The 6,059-nt window shown below is 48.0% G+C and overlaps 1 protein-coding gene across 3 annotated transcripts in view; it reads right to left on the reverse strand.

Annotated features, from left to right (window-relative positions):
- The window catches only part of plxna3 (plexin A3), a 108,202-nt gene extending 103,535 nt beyond the window's left edge, over positions 1 to 4,667 (reverse strand). For all 3 annotated transcript variants that reach the window (XM_035521821.2, XM_035521822.2, XM_081707598.1), the window contains exon 1: positions 4,483 to 4,667. The gene's annotated coding sequence lies outside the window, so the exon portion shown is untranslated. The remainder of the gene's footprint in view (positions 1 to 4,482) is intronic.
- Between the last annotated feature and the right edge of the window lie 1,392 nt (positions 4,668 to 6,059).

Genomic DNA, 6,059 nt, shown 5'->3' on the forward strand with positions numbered 1-6,059 from the left:
TCTGCAAAAACCCAAATATTGTTGCCTCTCCCCCAACACTCCAGCGGGGAGAGAGGAGAGGGAGGTGTGAGCAGCGCAGATGAATTAGTGCTTGGGTCAGATCCATCAGGGCTGGAGGAAAACAGCAGCAGACTTTAGCACGGCGTCGGCGATGACCTCAGAACACTGCGGTACAGGAGGGGCGCGAAACAGCACAGTTCACATACGGCAGAACGTCATACACAGGGTCCGTAAACGTGTGTCACTGCACGTGCAAATCCTTCTGTGTGTCTGCTGGAAATTCAGCCCGGGAGGTTTTTGACAACCCTGGTGTGACGAATCCCTTCCGTCTTGCTATACGTACGTTTATGAAACATTCGGGAGGGCAAGTGAGAGACAGAGGAAGAGGAAGAAAGAAAAAGAAGGAAAGAATGAGAGAGAGAGAGAGAGAGAGAGAGAGAGAGAGAGAGAGAGAGAGAGAAAGATCACTAGTCCATCTAGTCAAGGACTCCAAAACATTGGTCTCTTCACACCACTTTTGTAATGAGGGTCAACAGCACTTGATTAGAAAGGAGGAGCAGGAGGGAAAAAAGAAATTGCTCTCTTCACGGGATTAGGAGGCAGCTCTGTCTCTCTTCTGTCTCACACCCTCACACACACACACACACACACACACACACACACACACACACACACACACACAAACTGAGGCCAAGCACCGTTTTCAGTAGGTGATCAAAATATCAAAAGACGAGACTTCTGGAAGCGTTCCACGTTTGTAGCGTCTGCTACGTCTTTCAGGAACCCACTTGATTTATTTGTGTGCTCTTCTCCTGTTTCGTTCGGTCCATTGCCCAGTATGGGGGGGCCCGTGCACCATGCGCAGCGTTCCACCGCTCTGCTTCCACTGAAGACAACAGGACTGTCACAAGAGCATGCAGTTACCTGAATGGCACTCTACAAAGAGAGAAAGAAACCCTTCCCTCCCTTTCAGTGCAAATGCCGCCGAGAACGTGCCCGACTGCACTCCACCTGGGTGGCCGGGTGGCGCACGGCACAGCCGCGAGTTTGAACCCGAGCCCGGGTGCCAGGTCAGTGCGCCATGTGTTCGGAGGTGTCCCTCTGCGACCTTCGCCACGAACACTGGGCGCTTGCCGGATCTGCCCCCTCGTCGGGGGGCGCGGCCGTAAAACCCGTGGACCCCATTTCCCGCCCTTGGAGAAGCGTCACTGCAGCCATGGCGAAACCGCAGACACCGCGTAGGCTTGCTGGGCACGGAGAAGGGAACCATCACTGTAAAACCTGACCTGCTGCGGTTAACGAGCGGAGCGCGTGAGGGTATACTTGGCCATCACTCGCCGTCTTCTCTACATCTCAGTGTCCGGTTCCCCAACACTGATACTGTACCACGCGCACAAAGAGATTCCGCCCAGCTCTTTTCCAGCGGGATGCAAAAGGAATTAAATCTGCCGCTGGGATGAAGACTGCAACCCCTAATCCCAGTTTGCCCGTTGCGGAAGCTGCCGTGAAGCTGGACAGTCTCCTTGTAATGTTAATGCATCTATTTCATGGTTATTCTTTTCCGTGCAAACGTTGCTGCAGACGCCAATGCAAATGAAAAGTGAAGTAAAATCGCTCAGTCGACATGTGCTTGACGGGCCCCCATCCTAAACAATGGTGACTGTGTTGGGTGAACTGGTCCATCTTCCAGCACCCCCTACAAATCTATTTTGAATAAATAAAAGGAGGTCAAGGCCTCCATATTGACACAAGGACTAAATTTTGTCATGTGCACATTGTGAAACGGAGCGACTGGGGAGACCACAACCCCGCATGTTGTGATGTATAGGGGTCAAAAGAGGTCAGCGAAAGGAATCGTTTGACGTTCCCTTGTTGTTTCCTCTTCTCTGTTATGATAGTGTTCCGTGTCATCTTGCAGGTGATGGGGGGGGGGGGTTCCTCTTACCGTCTGTCAGTCCTGAACCAGCATGAAGAAACGCAAGAGCACGGGGCGACCGTTGCTGCGACTACGGCAGCTGAGGGTCTGGTGTTCACCTAAAACCATGAGCGAAACTTCTGCTGCACATCTACCCTCCCCGCAGGTGGCGTGTCCCAGCCGTATTCTGTTGAAATTGTATTTAAAACCTACATTATATCCTATGGATTTTTCAGTGAAGAAATTAGCACTTTTAAGGAGTGCGATTAAACAGGCGCGAAGACCGGAGCTTGGAACACCTCTCGTAGTGCTGACACTTTTTGCAAAACTGTTTCTCTGCTTTTTCATCGGCGGCGATGGAAGCTCCATCCGTGATTCAGAGAGCCGCCTGGGTCTTCTTTAGCCGTGCCATATCAGCACGTGTAAGGCCGAACCTAATAACAGGTTCCTGCTGTATGTTTAGGGAGAAAAAGAAAAATCCATCTGTCTGCAGCAAAGAAAAACAAAAGCTCTCATCAAAGATATGGGCCCAGAGACAGACACAGTGGGCCTGACTTGGAGAGTAAGAAGGTGACTAAGCACAGGCAGTAGCTATTGTTGAGTGATCACCACCTCCAGTGACTCCACATGTCATTCATGATGGAATTGGGGGTGGGGGGCAGGCTGCCCCGCGCGGACGTTTGATCCCGTCCCAGAAAACTGACAAGAAGGATCCTGCCCCCATTCCGGCCCTTGGAAGGAGTAGCCCGGCAGTCAGAGGGGGCCCACACCACACTGACTGGCCTAAGTGACGGACAACCCGATGACCTTTGAATGAACGTCAGCCTGCAGGCTGCCTGTGGGGGTTACACTGACATTAGTATCTTAGAGTGCTAAGGGTGTGCGTTCGCGTCCATGCGAGAAAACGCCGCCTGTGTGTGTAGCCAGGACTTTTTTTTTTTTCAACAGGAGACGTAATTGAACGTGTGATTCAGCCACCAGCGAAACTGATGTAATCATTAAGTGATTTAATCACGCAATCATCAATCAATTTACCGGTAAGCGTGCATTGTGTGAGTTTTTAATCGTAACCGCTACGGCATGTTCCTTATATGATGACTAAAGGCGTAACATCACTGATTCACGCATTAAAATAGACAACACCTACAACGGGGAACGCGGTCCATGGGAACGACGAATCCCAACTGTAAATACGGCATAAATATTTAGCACTATAAAAGGTAATGTTGTGCCGGGTAAAGGCGTCGTCACATTTTGCCTCATGAAACCGCTTTCTATTTTGGGTTGTAAAGACGATATTGTCGCCATGTACTCGTTGGATTTATTGGTCGTGGCGGGCACTACTTGACGCTGGAGCAGCATTCACTTACGCCTCTGTGCGGTCCAGAACAAATGTATTTGCATCCTCTAGCCAAGCTGTCTAGCGCGGTACAACTGCGTAAATTGTGTGGCGTGTAGTTTAACCACGCCACTTGAGATGTGAAAATATAACAATACGACAAGCAAAGTAAACATCTTAAAGAGGAAGGTGAAGCGAGTGTCCGAGCGGACGGAGCTGCGAGTATTTTCTGTGCAGAGCCTTGGCTTAAGAAAACGGAGAGTGCCCGTTTGTGCATGCATGCATATCTATCTATCTATCTATATCTATATCTATATATATATATATATATATATATATATATATATATATATAGAGAGAGAGAGAGAGAGAGAGAGAAAGAGAGAGAGAGAGACCATTCAAATGTGTGGTTACTGGAAAAGGAGTAAGCAGCTTAAGACTGAAACAAATATTCCGTGTCTACGTAACGTCATGGCCCATGTTGTTTATTTTGGGGGGCATTTTCCCCTCAAATACCAAATAAGAAAAGCGAAAAGGGTCACATGACCGCGCCTGTTACAGATGTGACAGACCAGCCGAACATGAGCAACACTGTAAACGGGGTAGCAGCCCTGGGTTCCAGCGGTCTTCTCCACAACACACTCAGTGTGGCCGATACGGGCGCGACAGAGAAAAAACGTTAATAAATGACAGTAAATTAAGAGACCGACCACAGCTCCGTACTAAACACGCTCAACTTTTTACGAAAAACGACAATGTGCTTCCACGAAATTGGCTATAATAGGCGAGTCCGACGAATAGCGATCTATTGTGTGCCTGAAAAGAGCAGTAAAGCAGCGAGATTTATCCGTTAGGGTTTCGGACTTACAACGCATGAACCTGAAATATTTTTCACCCAACTGCTAGATTTTGATCTTGACGCTTCCTTTGTCCTGAGAAGAGCGGCGGCTATCTGGCTATTGACCATATTTACATGGATCTCATTCCGCCAGCGTCCCCAAACCAGCTAACCATCCATCCCTGCTGGCGAACGCACGACATTCGTGCCATAGTGTGTAAACGCGCCCGTTTCACCAATAAAGCCGTGCTGCTTTTCTGCCGTTAATGAATTCAGACTGAAAACAGCCGTGAGTTTTTAGTATATCAGTATCAGTAGCCTATTAAATCCATGCACGCCGTATCTGTGTGTAGGACAGTTGGCCAGCGTTAGAATATCGCGCACACCTACCTGTATTCAAAGTGCAACAGTTATATCCACAGTTTTGTTTCAGAAGCGCTCGGTGGATAGAAAATCAAATTCTTTTATATCTTTCTTCTTTGCAAAAACACCCGGACACCAGCTAGAAAAGGGTGCTTCTGCGCCCCGACAACGTAGCGATCTCATAACCCCACGAAATCGTCTCGCTTTCTTCGGAAGCGTGGGGTCGAGAGTTACCCCTTTAAAATGGAGCATACCATTAAGGATCAAGGGGTTTCCAATTCCACTAGGGTAATAAATACGAGGAATACAACCCTCCATGAGAATGTAATAAAGTAATACACATTTTAAAAAATGGACTAACATTAATTTCCAGAAACTTAGCTTTCATTCCTAGAAGTGGCATTTCACAGATTTCCTTAATTTCTAAACAACCCTTTTGTGCGAATGGTATAAGGCTGTATTTTTCTACCGAGGCAGACGTTGGTAGAGAAGGCTGTCTGTGTAGGCATACGGAGATGTCTCGGATAACAACAATTAAGGTTGTCTATAAAAAGACTCTAAATATACTAAATACTTATATAATACTACAGCTAACGTAATACTACGTTAAGCCAACACAACTATACATTAGCGTACCTTATAGGGCTCTATAGTTATTGTACCTTATTTAAAGATTAGGGTTTTCACCTGCATATTTGAAAGTATCTTAGTCACATGACCCATTATATGTATGTGAGCTTGAAATCAGTTATTTCATCAGGTTGTCGGGATTTATAGTAGGAAGCTAAAATGGCTCTCTCACCAAATTCAAACTGTGTGTCTAAATGTGGGCTCCAGTGCATTGAGAGCTTCATTGCTTATTGCACTAGATCTGCCCTGTGCTTTTTTCCAGTAATGAAGTTTGATGTAATCTACCGTCAAATAGCAAAGCAATCCACTTATTCAAATCATGTGGCCCAGTAAATGGCTGTTTAGGGGTAATGACACTCTGCAGTAAACAAATGTAAATTCAGCTGACATAAACAGGCAGAGAATCATGAGGAAGAGTCTCAGTCCTCAGTGGGGCTCAATCAGAAGTGCTAATAGCCATGTGAACGGGCAGCGATACATGGCGCACAGTCAGACAATTCCTGGAAGATTTAGTCCCCCGTGCATTGCGTCTTCTGACATGACGGTTGGGCCTGCGTTTCGCTGGGGCGCGTAACACTAACTAGCGCATACAGTAACTGAAATCAACGACTCCAGCTTCGCAGGGCACAAACTAAGTGAGGTGGCTGCCGAGGGAGGTAGGAGAGATATGCGTTGGTCTCTGTGGCCTCTCCGCTCCTGGCTCTACTCCGGCCTGGCGCTCCTGCTCTTGCACTCTCTCTCTCTCTCTCTCTCTCTCTCTCTCTCTCTCTCTCTCTCTCTCTCTCTCTCTCTCAATCGCTCTCTGTAATTGTGCACTTCTGTAATTGAAGCCACTTGAGGTGGTCAGCCTGTGCTCCACAGCTCCGTGGGCGCACTGGCCTTTCGGGGGTGGGGGGGTGGTCTTTGGGGGAGGGGAGGGGGTAGGGGTGTTTGGTGCTGCTGCCTTGCGGCTTGCCAGAGGAGACGTGAGGATG

This window comes from Electrophorus electricus, chromosome 25 (assembly GCF_041902795.1).
Source record: "Electrophorus electricus isolate QZ-2024a chromosome 25, ASM4190279v1, whole genome shotgun sequence".
In the NCBI taxonomy this organism is placed as follows: Eukaryota; Metazoa; Chordata; class Actinopteri; order Gymnotiformes; family Gymnotidae; genus Electrophorus; species Electrophorus electricus.